This window comes from Macrobrachium rosenbergii, chromosome 47 (genome assembly GCF_040412425.1).
Source record: "Macrobrachium rosenbergii isolate ZJJX-2024 chromosome 47, ASM4041242v1, whole genome shotgun sequence".
In the NCBI taxonomy this organism is placed as follows: Eukaryota; Metazoa; Arthropoda; class Malacostraca; order Decapoda; family Palaemonidae; genus Macrobrachium; species Macrobrachium rosenbergii.
The window spans coordinates 29,453,118-29,469,935 of record NC_089787.1 but is presented as its reverse complement, the minus strand read 5'-3'; the positions used below and the strand labels follow the sequence as shown (position 1 = coordinate 29,469,935).

The window sequence follows — 16,818 nt, the reverse complement described above, 5'->3', positions numbered from 1 at the left end:
ATCAGACGCCATAAAAATCAATACATCAGTAAATTAGATTAATTAGTTATTTCACCCAAATATTAAGTACTTAATGCCCTTAGCTGTACCTATCTTAGGAGCTTATGAGTTTCATAATCTTACAAGTTACTGTGTACATGTAAAGTGTTGTAAGTTTGTCGCACACGTATCATACTTGATTCAGCAATTAGAGAACGGCGTGTTTTCTTTATTTTCTCTAAAGCCACCTATTTCGACCAGACGATTTTTTCTTTATTTTGCAGTTTAAAAAAAGACTCAGTTAGCAGAGTAATTCTTAATTTCCGATTAAATAAAATTAATTTTTCCCTCATGTGAAATGAGATTCTTTTCACACGATGAACGTTTTAGAATATTCTGTTTTTCCACTGGCGTAAAATTATCATGCCTTTACTGCGCGCAAGCTTTTAAACAGAAGAGAATACATTGTTGATACTTTCACTACAAAGAAAAATCTTAATTAAACGGACTTAAAATATAGACGCAGAGGAAATAAAAGTTAAAATTGTAATACTGGCAGAACACTTGCAAAAGAATCATTTAAAAATAAATAGTAAATATCAACAGAAATGTAAACTTTTGCAAAAAATTTTTATGAATCTGTCGAGCTTGTAAGTTATTTTTCAACGTTTTATTTTGAAAAATGAGTAAAATCATCTTATCAAGTCTTTCACTTCTCTGTTTCTTTCCAAAGCTGTAAACATTTTATTCTCGAATGAATTTTACTCTGAATCTTTTTTTCCCCAGTGGGGATTTTCTCATGATTTATTCGCTAGAATTAACATTATGTCTTCGATTAAATTACCCAGTTTATTCTGGCATGATTTCCAAAAAATAAATTTTATTTTGATTTTTTTCCCGTTGAAGATTTTCTCATAATTTATTCACTACCTTTAATTTTGTCTTCGGTTCAATTCCGTTGTTTGTTATCGTATTTTTCCCAAAAAGAAAATTTATTTCGATTTTTTTCCTGGTGAACATTTTCTCGCAATTTATTCGATTAAATTTCGCGGTTTATTCTCGCATTTTTTCCCACAAGTAAATTTTACTTCGACTTTTTCCTGGCGAAGATTTTCTCATAATTTATTCGCTACCGTTAATATTTTGTCTTCGATTAAATCCCGCAGTTTATTCCATCGTGATTTCCACAAATGAATTCATTTTCGATTTTTTTCCCAGTAAAGATTTTCTCATAATTTATTCGCTACCGTTATCATTATTCCACAAAGAAAATTTTCGATTTTTTCCGTGGTGAACATTTTCTCCTAACTTATTCACTACCCTTGCATTGTCTTCGATTGAATTCCGCAGTTTATTCTCGCCTGATTTCCAAGAATTTTTATTTCGAGTTTTTTTCCCGATGAGGACTTTCTCATAACTTATTCACTACCGTTCACATTATGTCTCCAATCAAAGTTCGCAGGTTACTCTCGCATGATTTCCAAGAACAAAATTTAATCGGATTTTTTCCCAGTAATGATTTTCTCATTATTTACTCGCCACCATTAACATTATTTTTCTCGGTGGAGATTTTCTCATAATTTATTAACTACCCTTATATTGTCTTCGATGAAATTCCGCAGTTTGTTCTCGCCTGATCTCCAAAAATAAAATTTCTCTAAATTTTTTTTTTCCCGGTGCGGACTTTCTCATGATTTATTCACATTTTATCTTCTATCAAATCCCGCAGTTTATTCTCCTAAGATCTCCCCGACTTCTTATCAAGGTGTTATGACCGGGTCCATGCCTTTCGTTCAAAAACAACACTTGAGAAGTAAGTGCTACAATTCGCTTGCGGCGGCGACGTCCACTTACCGACACCAAAGCGATTATCGGCGAGATTTTTTGTCCCGTCACGCCTACACCTTCATAACATTACCTGGAAAAAAAGAGAGAAAGATGTTTATTGAATCGCGCTAAAAGAAAAAGCTTCACTGCACACAGAACTAGTAGTGATAACTACATAATGTGACTAAAATGTTCGTTGTACAACAATATGGGATAATGGGGGGGGGAGGGTGGGTAGGGTTCTTGGGCAAGGGAGTAAGTCGTTAGACGAAAATGCTTGAAAAAAAAATAGTGAATCTTGTAAATATGACTTGAAAACAGGTCTTGTACGAAATCAAACAATCATAAGTTTATAACATATTTTTCTATGCATCCCGATAGAAATTTTTCATTATCATTAATGTTTAAATTACAACAGACCTAACTGATTTCTTGATAACATATATAAAACCAGCGTTGCAACGTTTATGGTCACTACGAAAATATGTTTTAGATATGGGAAACTCAGACTTGCTCAATAAGTACATAATTAATACTTTCGCCCAGTTAATCCATCAAATTGTATGCAAAAAAATTATAAAAACTGACGACTAATTGTTTCATTAGAGGGAAACCAATCTCCTCAACAACCCAATCACAAAAGTGATTAGACATCGCCCGAAGTCCATCTAACAAATTTCAGAAAGCATTTACATCGACTCAAAATAAACAGGTTCACTTCCTAAACTTATCACAATCACCGTTAGAACCAGAATGAGCTGACGATCGAGAGATAAAAACAAAATCAGGACCACTTTCGTGTTTTGATTTTTAATCATATCCGCATCGAAATAAACACATTCAGCTGTATTTATTCACAAGCATTAAGCTACGAAGGTCGTTTAGTATCCAATTCGCCCTACTTCGGGAATATCACCGAATGGGAATTATGACTGATAAGCGATTCGGTACCTGGGAGATTCGAACTCCCGACAATACCGATCGACGACTTTCAGTGACTGTCAAGAGAGGCATAAGTTGATATCAACCAACATCCAACATGACAGCGGATTGGTATGTTCGAAACACATCGCTGTTTATGAATTCATATATATACATATATAATTCGGAGAAGCAATACCTGGCTCACTGAAATCTTCTGATGGAAAGTGAACAAAGATTCGCACAGTCATCCCGATTGGACAATGGGTCTATTGAGTGTTGCATAACGAGGTTTATATCAAACTACGTACAAGTATGAAAGGTATGAATGGCCGAAGGACACCTTACTGACAAATCATCTTATTAATAATCATTATCGTTCGCACCTGAGGAACATCGACAGCCATTGAAATGTTCCTTGTGACTGAGGACGCTGTTAAGGAAATTGTGAAGCAATAATTCTTTCAACACTTCTTGAAAATCAAACCATATAACGAGAAGCGTTACAGATAACAGCGTCAGATCTTAGACTCTGTAATTCTAGAGATCAAATAGCGAACTTCCTGGTGGACAATATTTGCGAAAGAGATAGTCAACTATTTTCTTTTTTTAATCGAATCCAACTTGTATCGCCATTCCATCTTGTTAGTACAATCGATCAATCGGTCTATTCCAACAAATCAGTCTTTTCAATCTGACAACTGTAATGGAAGACTTGAAATGCCGACAATGTTTTTCTTTGACAGCATGACAAAGAAACATAAAGGAACAATAAATAGGATAAAATTGCGGAAATAAAATAGAATAAAATATTCATTTGTTACAAGATCACGATAAACACTAGGTAGGATACACATGAGAATCTAGCACCTAGTTTCAGATGATGGATTTATAGTAAGATTTTGAACTAAGAATTATCAACTTTTATGCAGGACTATACGTTAATTTCTATTTGCATCTGCATTACAAAGCATCAGTATAATTCCCTTATTATTATTATTATTATTATTATTATTATTATTATTATTATTATTATTATTATTATTATTATTATTATTATTATTATTGTGAGTAATAAAAATCCACAATTATATGGTAAATATATTACTAAGTAAAAAAGACTCGAACACTTGAACGGTATTCCTCATCAGTGTTAACGTTAAAATTATATGTACAATATATATATATATATATATATATATATATATATATATATATATATATATATATATATATATATATATATATATATATAACACTGATGAGGAACACCGTTCAGGTGTTCGAGACTTTGGTTCTTTTTACATAGTAATATATTTACTATATATTTGTGGATTTTTATTACTCAGATTTTTTTCACGAAACTGTGAATCTATTATTATTATTATTATTATTATTATTATTATTATTATTATTATTATTATTATTATTATTATTCACGAGTGCGCATTCTTGTGGCACAAGCCAAAATATCCATGAAATAAAAACCCATGATGAGAAGAGAAAACTAAAAATACACAGATAATAAATAAAAACACATCAGTGGATTGATGCTTCTTATGCAATTATCAGATGCTCTGGTAATTACTTTTTCCGACGTAACTGACATACAAGATCAGCATATGTATACTGCGTATGTATACACGATCTAATTACCACGAAGGCATTTTTTAGCAGTGCACACTTCAGCTTAAAGCAGATCCAGGAATTGCAAACAAATACATCGCATAAAAAAAAAAACAAGGAAATGGTATTTCAGCGCACTAATTAAACAACTACAGCAATAAAATGCATAAAGATATGCAATCGGGGGAAAAATGGAATTTTCGCAGAAATTTACATTCACGCACAAACGAAATTCGCGAATGTTTGAGGCTCGTAATTAGTTTAACAGGAAATAATTATTTCGGTGCGATCGTGAAATCATACAAAATGCATTTCGGTGTGTTTGCCAGCCATTACTTTCACACAAAAGTCCTGTAATTCGTTTGGGAAAAATGTAATTCTCTTTCCTTTTTGTGACCCTCCAAAAAAAAAAAAAAAAAAATTAGAAACGAATATCTGGTGAAATCCATTAAATGGTTCAATTTTGCTGATGGTGTCCAAAAAGTATTTTTTTTAAACCAATGTTTTGTTTGTAAGTGGTGTTGCTATATGACTTTAAAGCGTTATAAACCGTCGCTTTATTTTGTATGACATGTTGCTGTTGATGCATGATCGTTATATCTTAATAATAATAATAATAATAATAATAATAATAATAATAATAATAATCATCATCATCATCATCATCATAATGTTAATGATGTTCGACATATGCTGTTTATGTATGATCGTATTTATCTATATCTTGATTTAATAATAATAATAATAATAATAATAATAATAATAATAATAATAATAACAATAATAATTACAAATACACTTGCATCAATATGGATTTTTTTTACCATTTTAGTGACTCGTGTGAGTAATGAAATTTTTTTATTGAATAATAATAATAATAATAATAATAATAATAATAATAATAATAATAAAATAATAATAATAATAATAATAATAATAATAATAATAATAATAATAATACTTTGACGCCGAGTAAACATACTCCCGGAATGATAACATCATTATGGCAACTAATGTACAGACTTGAAAATATATTTCTCAGAAGCTTAAAATCACTTGGACAGAAGATAACTTCAGGATAAATAAAGGTTAAACTAGAAACACACAAGATCCACATAAATAATAATAATAATAATAATAATAATAATAATAATAATAATAATAATAATAATAATAATATTAATAATAATTATTATTATTATTATTATTATTATTATTATTATTATTATTATTATCATAGTAATAAACATTCCCTAAGTACAATATTTGTACGTGTAAAAAAAATGAAAACAGCCCAGGTAATTAAAGTGTACAAAAAATATATATAATATAAAAATAGCAAGATGGTAAACATACACAAACACATTCAAACAAAGGAACATTAAATTAAGAATAAGCCAGGGAAAACAAGAAAAATACATCAAGTACAAAAACCCTACAAAAAAAAACTGTCACCAGCATACAGTAGCTTCAGGTAAACGATCAGGCACCCTGCTCCGACACCCTCATATGTTAATTCACCTGTATTGTCGGGGCAAAGGCCCTTTGAGGCGCTCTCTCTCTCTCTCTCTCTCTCTCTCTCTCTCTCTCTCTCTCTCTCTCTCTCTCTCTCTCCTTCCCAAATTTCTGTTCCCTCTTATACTGTTCCTTTTCGTCTCCTTGTGTTTTTACTTAAGAATGCATTTTTGTCTAGTGTTCTCCTTTAAAATAATATCATTCCTAATTGAAGACTATGAAGAACAGTCACGTTCTTTCAAGATGAAAGATAAAATAAGATCATTTTTCTTGAGTGTAAATCTTGATATATTGCTAAAGATACACTGTAAATCCTTAAGCATTACGAGGACCTATGTTCCTCATCGTCAGGAGGACAGTATTCATTGTAAATCTGAATGATTTCAAGTGTATCTTTAGCAGCGTATAAAGATTTAAGATTTACACTCAAGAACAAGTAAAAAATGCGCCGAAGCAAAAGAGTTTTCTGTACAGCCGCTACAGCGTATAATCAAGGCCACCGAAAATAGATTTATCTTTCGGTGGTCCCGGTATAATGCTGCATGAGCCGCGGGCCACGAAACTTTAACCGAGGCCCGGTGGTGGCCTGTCCTATATCGTTGCAAGGAGCACGGTTATGGCTAACTTTAACCTTAAATAAAATAAAAACTACTAAGGCTAGAGGGCTGCAATTTGATATGTGTGATGACTGGAGGGTTGATGATCAATATACCAATATGCAGCCCTCTAGCCTCAGTAGTTTTGAAGATCTGAGGGCGGTCAGAAAAATATGCGGACGGACAGACAAAGCCGGCACAACAGTTTTCTTTTACAGAAAACTAAAAAGGGGCTTATTTATCCCCGTCATTCCGTTCCGTGGAATCCTGCTTTGCGAGTTAATGACATCTCTTACACTTGTTCCAATATGGATATTGATACGAGACATACACGATGGTTTCATATTACGATAACCACGGTAACTCACAAACGTACTTAAAATTCCACAGACGTATAGCTCTTTCACACACGCCTAAGTAACTTAATATTCCACAAACGCAGAATTCTTGTGGAATCATTGATTGGTTGTACTTGCAGTATGTATCCTCAGTGACCCAAAAATAAAAAAGATCATAGGATTAAAATAAATCAGTTTATTTTCTTCTTACTTTTGGTATCACCTTCACAAAAGCAAATTCCTCTCGTATCCATGTGTGTACCGTACATTATAAAATATAGAACCTACTTATTCATATGCAAGTATTTTCACATAAAAAAAACATATAGTCTTGTTTACTTGGATCTATTTCCTCATTATATTACATTATATATATGTATATAAATACACATACATACATATATATAAATATAATATATATATTTATATATACACATGTATATATATATATATATATATATATATATATATATATATATATATATATATATATATATATATATATATATATAATTTATAGACCGTACGTTGTTAATGGACATGCGCCTGGATTGACATAGAGCAAAAGAGTGGGGTTATGGATCACGAGAAAGCTAGACAGCTAACTTCTTCTTAAGCTGGCCTTATGCCAGCCCGAGCTCTGCAGCCCGTAATGCGTACAGATCACAAATACAGAACTTATACTCATTCGTTCTTAGTCTTTGAAACAGCTGAAGCTCTTGAAGACGTAAAGTCATGCATATAAGAGTGTAATCTTGTATTATCCTATAAACTCTTACGATTTTTTTTATAATTCTCTGAAATAAATAATAACTGAATCGACCCACACACGGAATATCTGAAAACCTCCAAATCACTGAAACTCAACTGGCAACAGGATAATCAACAGCGATCTTCGAAGGCACAGGACGAAAGAGCTGATATATTTCCAAAGGTCGTCTCGACGCCAAGGCTTCAATTACCGAAACCTAGAACCGGGGTTTATTTAAGGCAACACTCCACATCTGAAGGATGTCGCGGCACTTTGATGTCAAACACTTGACTCACAGATTGTGCTGGGATCACATCTTTATTAACTGAGCTTGCTTCGCTTCTCCTGCTTCTCTTGGACAAGGAGATTCTTTCGGACAAAAAAAAAATAAATAAAACAATAAGAATAAAATAAAATAAAATAAAATAAAAAAATGAATAAATAAATAAATAAAAAAACAAAATTTGAGGTCTTGTTTTAATTCAAAATTCGTAGACTCGAAATTCGTCACAAACCTCATATGACTCGGAATTCCTCACAAACTTCCTCATATGGCTCGGAATTCCTTACAAACTTCCTCATATGACTTGGAATTCGTCACAAACTTCCTCCTATGACTTGAAATTCCTCACAAACTTCCTCATATGACTCGAAATTCCTCACAAACTTCCTCATGTGACTCGAAATTCGTCACAAAATTCCTCATGACTCGAAATTCCTCACAAACTTCCTCGTGACTCGAAATTCCTCACAAACTTCCTCATGTGACTCGAAATTCGTCACAAACTTCCTCATATGACTCGAAATTCGTCACAAACTTCCTCATATGACTCGAAATTCGTCACAAACCTCCTCATATGACTCGAAATCCGGCAAAAATTCTTCATTTGATTCGAAATTGGAATGACTCGAAATTCGGCACAAATTTCTTCATATGACCCGAAACTCTGCAAACCTTCTTCATATGACCTGAAATTCAGCAAAAATTTCTTCGTGACTTGAAACTCAGGACAAATTCTTTGTAGGGCTCAAGATTTGGAAAACGAAAAAACACTTACCTAAGATTTGGAAAACAAGTCTTCAATAAACACACACACATATCTATCTATCTAATATATATATATATATATATATATATATATATATATATATATATATATATATATATATATATATACACACACACACACACACACACACACACACATATATATATATACATCGTCTCACTTGTTAATAACGTTAATGCTTGCAAGTCAAGTCAACTGGAAAGTTCAGAATTAATGATTGAATACTGAGAAAAACCTATTCATAAGATACCGGAATGTGATGCAACGTTCAATATTCAAATTGTTTAATGTACATTCCGCCTTTCACCTTCGTTTCTCAATATTCATTAGTTCATCTATTTTTCTCAGTACTTAATCAATCTCATACTTCCTCAATACGTATTCATGTTTTATGATTACATTACTAAATTCAATTTTCTGTCATTTTTTTTAATCATGCCATTTCAAATATTAGCGTGTTTTTCAATTTTTTCTTGAGAATTGGTTTATCAAACATTTCGTTAGTAGTTAATCCAAGTTTTTTTTTTCAATTACATGACGAAGGAATGTTAAATTTATTTTTCAATCACCTCTTTTATTTTCCTCAATGGACCAGTCAGTAAAAAGTAGCGGTGTTCACAAGAACGTTGCACTTTTTAGAAAAAATTCTTTAAAAACTATAAGATCTGAATTTTGAAGGCACCTGATTATCCGCATTTAAAAACAGACCAATCTTCACCATTTATTTCAGTGCAAATATCAGATTTCGAGAGAGAGAGAGAGAGAGAGAGAGAGAGAGAGAGAGAGAGAGAGAGAGAGAGAGAGAGAGAATCTGCTATACCCAAATCCTAGAGGGAGAGGAGGATTCAACTTTAAAAAAAATGTGTGGAGAGGGAGAGGGGATGGGGGATCTTTGGTTAGTTGAACTTGCAACAAACTTGAAGAGTCTGATGCGAACGGCAGTTGGTCACAATGAGGCCCAAAAGCTCAACGAACTCTCAGTTTAAATCTGAAAATGTGAACCCTTATTTTTTCAAGATGGAATTTCAAGATAATTTCTTATGGTGCAGGAGAATGTGATTTTGCCCACGAATATGCAAATTAAAGATGAGCAGCTTTGAAATTAAATAATTCAGGAAATACAGAGGACACAAGTGAATGCCACATTCTGGAAGACAATGGAGTGAAAGACTGGTCAGATCGGTTGACCAGTGTGTTTGTGATTTCACATAATTTACCTGATGAGATTTCTACAGAAGATTTTCATTTCTTAGTTCATCATATGCTATAAAATATAAATGAATTAATTCAAATATATCAATTGCACTATCAACCTCAGCAAATCACATTTCTGTAGCGGTTTTTCATTTCTTGACACGTCAAAGTTATTACTGTCAAAAACGTAAAAACACAAATCTCAAACTATCTAGAGCAATATCAACCCCGAAAAAACTCCAACGAGAATTATACGAATTCTTCCAACCCTAAAATCCACAACGACCGAAGAACGAGCAGACAAAAAAACAGGACTACTCCACACGCTAACATTTCCGAAAGGTCTCGCATTACGATTTCATGGGATCCTGCATAAGGCCTCATTCTGATTTCATAAGATCATGCTGCTGCTGCTGCTGCTGCTGCCGCGATTCGATTCCCATCAACAGGAGTTCGACCATTTAATCTTTTCCAGTTTCAGTCGCCCGGGGGGATAGCACGAGCGTCATTGCGGGAATAATCTATGAGGACTCCAATTAATGAACAGGTTTTGGGATGAAACGTTCAGAATTCTTGTGACTTTCGTCGCATTATTGATTAATCATAGGGATTATCCTATTAAGTCGTTTTTGTATGAAGCCCAGGCGGGTCTGCCCATTCTCTCCTTTATATAATTTCAGCTCTCTAGCCTCAATGACCGACGGGTAAATTACTTAGCAATATATGAGTACGGAGATTCTCAATGCTATTTTCTTATCGGCTTCTTCACCTCCTCATGCAAATATTTATAATTGTGTCTCTGTCTATCTGTCTGTCTGTATTTGTTAGCAACATATCCCACGAATAGTTACATAGACTCTGATGATTATTCTGTGAGAATAATCATCAGAGGCTCGAGATAATTAACTGTTGGAAAACTCAGCCCAGAGTTGACAGTGTGATGGATTAAAAAACAATCGCCCATCACAAAAGAAGTGGACGACCAGCACTTAAAAGCTTTGCAACTGGGCTATTAGGACCGTGCCATCATTTTTATAAAAGTTCGTCGGCTGTGTATTTTCAGTGCATGCATTCAATGCCGAAGGCCTTGCCGGAGATAAGTAGTCTTACAACAATCCGGTGCGCAACAGATATTTCCTACTTTTCATTTTTATTAATATTTAATTTTTACGATTTCTTAAATTTCTTTATTTTCTCCAAATGTTTTCTTTAACATAGAACACACTGAATATGATTTCCCTAAATGAGTGAAGGGTTTGCAACTAGACTAAGGTTGTCACACCTAAACTAAATACCCTCGAAACTTTCTGAAACATTAACCAGATCTGGTTCGGAAAGACAACAGCATTATAAAAAACCTGCTTTCAATAATAACCCCTCTAAATATAAATTCTGAATTTCCTACATCGGACACGTCCCCTGAACGAGAATAAGCAATGCGTTTTTTCCCAGGATTTTGGGGTCAACTCAAAGGGAAAACCATCCTGACGCAAGAGCGTGCGCATCTGATCATTACATATGCCAGTAACGTTGAGTATATAATGGGTATTAGGCAGACAATAACATCCACTGGTAAAGCATTCATTATAATGAAATTGTCAAGAGTTCCACCGTTTCAACTTGTCTTCTGCTCCGTCGTTAACGGATCTCACTGCACGTTAATATTATCCCATGATCTTATAATATAATGAACTTGTCAATTGACTGCATGTTAATATCATTCCATCTTGTTAATGGATCTGACTGCACGTTAATATTATCCCATGATCTTGTTAATGGATCTGACTGCATGTTAATATTATCCCATGAATTTGTTGCTGGATCTGACTGCATGTTAATATTATTCCATGAACTTGTTAATGGATCTGACTGCATGTTAATATTATCCCATGAATTTGTTACTGGAATCATGTTAATTAATGAACTTTTTAATGGAAATACATGAAAATATTATCCCATGAACTTCTTAATGGATCTGACTGCATGTTAATATTATCCCATGAACTTGTCAATCTTAATAAGCAAAATACTTCAGAGAGTAGAAGCATATTCTTTAATAACATGCCAATGTAAAACTAAATCCCTCTAAACTCGATGTATATTTATTTAGCAAAGAACTGAGTAAAGGGAACACATAAATGTTAATAAATAGCAAGGAACTCAAGGTACTCAACTAAATTTAACCAATCTAGGTAGATGTAAACCATCTCCCCCTCCCCCGCCCCAACAACCCACATGGTCAACCCTGGGGAGCATCATTCATTGAAGAGTAATGGGGGAGTGGGGGGGGAGGTGAAGTGAGGAGGAGGAGGATGATGTTGCAGTGAAATGGAAAAAAGACTTTAGTTAATTATTGACGAACAGGATGTTCCAACACAGTAATAATTTGTTCAATCCGTTCAGTGTATATCCCACCAATGATCTTTTTACCAGATCAATTAATAATTATTTTTCATCGACACCCACAAGTCTTGTCCAAAAGATATATCAAATTTTATAATAATCTAAACATGATGATAACTTTCCTTATGATGTTGCCCATGATAGTAGGCTCTATTAGGGTGACCCCGGCCCCCTTAAATCTACGATGATTATTTTTATAAAATAAAATTCTTGACAGAAATTTAAGGTTGCTTTAGTGAAGTTACAATAAATTAGCATTACTCGATAGTCTTGGTTGGGAAAAATATTTATACTGCGGCATTCTGTTTATTCTTCATATACCTTTTTATAGGAATGGAATGGAACATGAAATTTAGGCCAAAGGCCAAGCGCTGGGACCTATGAGGTCATTCAACGCTGAAAGGGAATTTGAGAGTAAAACGATTTTAAAGGTGTAATAGGAGGAAAACCTCGCAGTTGCACTACGAAACAATTGTTAGCAGAGGGTGGAAAGTCAGATGGAAGAAAGGGAATATGAACGGAGGTACAGTAAAAAAAAATGAAAGGGGTTGCAGCTAGGGGCCGAGGGGACGCTGCGAAGAACCTTGAGTACTACCTACAGTGCACCGCGTGACGTACAGAGACGACACTACCCCACTACGGGGTATACCTTTGTATATACCTTTTTGTCTCCTAATACATTTTATTCTCAATACTGGATTCTTGTTAGTGGCGTCAGTAAATGAAGCAAATTGTATCAGGACGAAGTCAAAGAAAAGCCACCACCACCACCACCACCAAAAAAAAAAAAAAAAAAAAAAAAAAAAAATAAAATAAAAAAAAAAAACGAACTTTGATTATTCCCACTTCGGTCCTTTGAGCGAAGTGCATCGCTTTTTCGTATTGAATGTTTCAGATGACAAAACCTCAACTACACGTTTTTCTTTTACGATTATTTGTGTATATATAATAATAATAATAATAATAATAATAATAATAATAATAATAATAATAATAATAATAATAATAATAATATTATTATTATTATTATTATTATTCAAAATGTACAAAACTGGAAAAATCTAAAAGACCATTAACTAGCATAGAGAAACCTAGGAACAAAACGGCGCTTGTTTAAAGCGGAATAACAGTCTCTCCTAAATGTACAAGCACTGCCATCACTACGACCGCCAGCCAGGTGAACCAGTCCGCAGTTTTAAAGTATAATGAATACCGTGCATCTCTAATTTGGTAATGTGACCTCACGGCACCCTAAAGGAATGATGACTTTTTGCAGAAGAAGTTGCACGCACTACCTGTTCTGGTGCAAATAGATCATGGAGACTGGAAACTACCATTAAGAAAAATTTTTTCTTAAGGAGGCTACTGGCATCCAGATATGTCACTCAAGGGAATGCAAAAGTCTGAAACATGTGGCGTCAGTACATTAGCATCAATGCCTAGTGTTCTGACAGTATCATATAATAGCTGTGTTTTTCACGTTTTGTACACAGGCACAGCTTGGAGTCCATTGTAACCTTTAGCATCTAACCATAATCAGTCTCATCAAAAGAGGTATGACTTTTGCAAAGAGAATCATGGGGTGGGAGCAAAATACAAGGTCGGTTACTTAATCTAGTCTTAGTTTTTATAGAGTCTAACCTCAAACACCCCTGACTACACTACTTACTGATCCATATATCTGTTAAGACTAGCAACATCAAATCCCACTGATGGATAGCATAACTGCAACAAGAGTTGCATTATCTGCACAATATTATCTTACTTTGAATATGTAAACGTGTTACTCCGTGACCCAACATTACCAGAACAATCTTTGGATTATTTAGGAATCTTAAGCTATTTGTACCATCTTCCTGGGCAATAAATATCGAGACATATCCTCTACGCCCTTCGGCAGGAGAAGGAAAGAGGAGAATTTGGGTCAAAACCAACAGGAGGAGGAATGCGACCTTTAGGGATGATCAGGAACTCCGTGAGACCATAAAACATGCATTCGCCGACTACCAAGGAGTTATGAGAGAGAGAGAGAGAGAGAGAGAGAGAGAGAGAGAGAGAGAGAGAGAGAGAGAGAGAGAGAGAGAGAGAGAGAGATTTCATTTGCACAGTGAGTCATAGACCTGTCCGTCAGCTCTTCTGGTTTCTACCGGTTTGAGTGATTGATTGAGTGATTGACATTTTACCTAGCGTTGCAACAACGGCTGCAGTAGACGACTTTCCAAGATATTTCTGTTTAATTCATCTATGAATTTATTCCTCCTGAAAACAACCACCAAAAATGGTCAGTGATACTCATGATAGATGGACTAACTTAATCGTAAGTTGGCATTAAAAACTAAACTTTACTGACGCAACTAAAAAAAAAAAAAAAAAAAAAAACTCTTGAGAAACTCACCAACAATCTTACTGTAACGAAGTTTTACCACGCAAGCTTCCGTTTTAAGAACTACTATTGATTTATGCACAGAATCTGCATTATTTTGCAATTCGGTATGAACACTCATGCCTCTCTTAGCGAAGAGATATGACACAAGAACGTTTACCCTTTAAAATGTTGTAACTGTATTTAATTGGACTTATACCAGTACTAATTCTTGCCCAGATGGCAGCCAAAGAAAACAAGTAAAATATGCGCCGAAGTTTCTTCGGCGCAATCGATTTTCTGTTCAGCGTATAATCAAGGCCACCGAAAATAGATCTATCTTTCGGTGGTCTCGGTATCGTGTTGTATGTGCCGTGGGCAATGAAACTTTACCCATGGGCCGGTGGTGGTCTGGCCTTTATCGTTGTCAGACGCATGATTATTGCTAACTTTAACATTAAATAAAATACAAACTACTGAAGCAAGAGGGTTGGAATTTGGTATGTTTGATGATTGGAGGGTGGATGATCAACATACCAATTTGCAGCCCTCTAGCCTCAGTAGTTTTTAAGATCCGGGGGCGGACAGAAAAAGTGCGGACGGACAGACAGAGCCAGAAAACCAAAATGGAGTTTATTTAGAACAATCTTAACATTCTTAAATAGACGGCTTATTTAGAATATAATCTTAATATTCTTAGGACTTACGTCAAGTCCGACAGCACCACTGACTTTCTGAAGTTCTGTGATGCAAAGTTCCATTCGTTATTATGAAGCTGCGGATAAGGTTGGAATCAGGCACTCACAATTCCTCAGTCATAAACATTCTTACTCTGGCTCTCAGAAGGTAAAGAGAAACGGCTCGACTGACTTCACAGAGAGAGAGAGAGAGAGAGAGAGAGAGAGAGAGAGAGAGAGAGAGAGAGAGAGCCAGAGGACATACATATATTTATAAAGGAACTGAAATCTACATATTTTAGAACAAAGTTTCAGTAAACAACTTTGATAATGATAAAGATAAACCAAGTTTCTCAGAGAGAGAGAGAGAGAGAGAGAGAGAGAGAGAGAGAGCCCGCAGCCATACTGTATATATAAAGGAACTGAAATCTACATATTTTAGAACAAAGTTCAGAGGATAACTTTGATAATGAAAAAGAAAAACCAAGTATTGAGAGAGAGAGAGAGAGAGAGAGAGAGAGAGAGAGAGAGAGAGAGAGAGAGAGAAATTAAAATAATGAATCTTGCAGAGTAGTACCGCACTGAAACAACTTACAAACACGTGATAATTACAAGAAACTAAGATTAATAAAAAAAAATTGGAGCTGAGAGAGAGAGAGAGAGAGAGAGAGAGAGAGAGAGAGAGAGAGAGAGAGAGAGAGAATCAAAATAATGAACCATGTAGAGCAGTGTTGCACTGAAGCAACTTAGAAACAAGCGATAACTAATAACAAAAAATAGGAGCTTCCAGAGAGAGAGAGAAAGAGAGAGAGAAAGAGAGAGAAAGAGAGAGAGAGAGCTAGCTCACGGAACCCCGCTCCTCATCCAGAACCTTCCCCCACCGCTATCTGGCTTAATCTGCGCTTCTTCTCCGAATTTACTTCGCAGGAATCCTCGTAAAAAAAATAATAATAAAAAAAACAGACACCTGAAACATTAATCAAGCTGACATTAAAAGGCCCGCGCTGTCTCTCTCATAATTCACCGCCGGATCTATTATGCATCGGATCCATTACGTCTGACATTCGGGTTCTCCCAGAGGCGTAATTTAGCTCATCACACACTCCCAAAAGACGGGCAATAAACGACGGTCATGTAAATCATGCAAGCAGGAAATTACCCAAACAACCAAGGCTCCATTTCACGAATTCAATTACATCCAGGCAGGCGTCAGTCAAGGTGGGGGCTTATACTTCAACTTTCCTCACCTCAGAAGGGTCAGGCAAAACAAGGAATTAAACCGAACTCAGTCAGATGCGATCGAGCTTCTTCGAGAGTCGCTGATGAATTAAGTAGCAGATTCGGCATTATGGATGTCTGACCTTAGCATGAGTCAAGAACTTTCTAGGTATTCATTTAATTTTTTTTTTTTTGTGCATCACTAAAATTCCTTCAAATACAGTTTTTTTTTCGACATTTCATCTGGTTTTATTCTACCTTCCAGCGCTTAATGCAGTTCCTCATTCCAGAGCTTGGGTTCACTTTTCCAGATATTTATCAAACTGTTCTCTCTTCCAGAG

General features: G+C 34.8%; 1 protein-coding gene and 1 long non-coding RNA gene across 2 annotated transcripts in view; both read right to left on the bottom strand.

Annotated features, from left to right (window-relative positions):
* LOC136830711 (terminal nucleotidyltransferase 5C) overlaps positions 1-16,818 on the bottom strand; it is an 826,400-nt gene that overhangs the window by 333,523 nt on the left and 476,059 nt on the right. The gene's annotated exons all lie outside the window — the stretch shown is intronic.
* Positions 1-16,818, bottom strand: part of LOC136830713 (uncharacterized) — a 223,278-nt gene that overhangs the window by 55,984 nt on the left and 150,476 nt on the right. The window contains exon 3 of the long non-coding RNA XR_010850725.1: positions 1,834-1,897. This is a non-coding gene — a long non-coding RNA (uncharacterized lncRNA). The remainder of the gene's footprint in view (positions 1-1,833; positions 1,898-16,818) is intronic.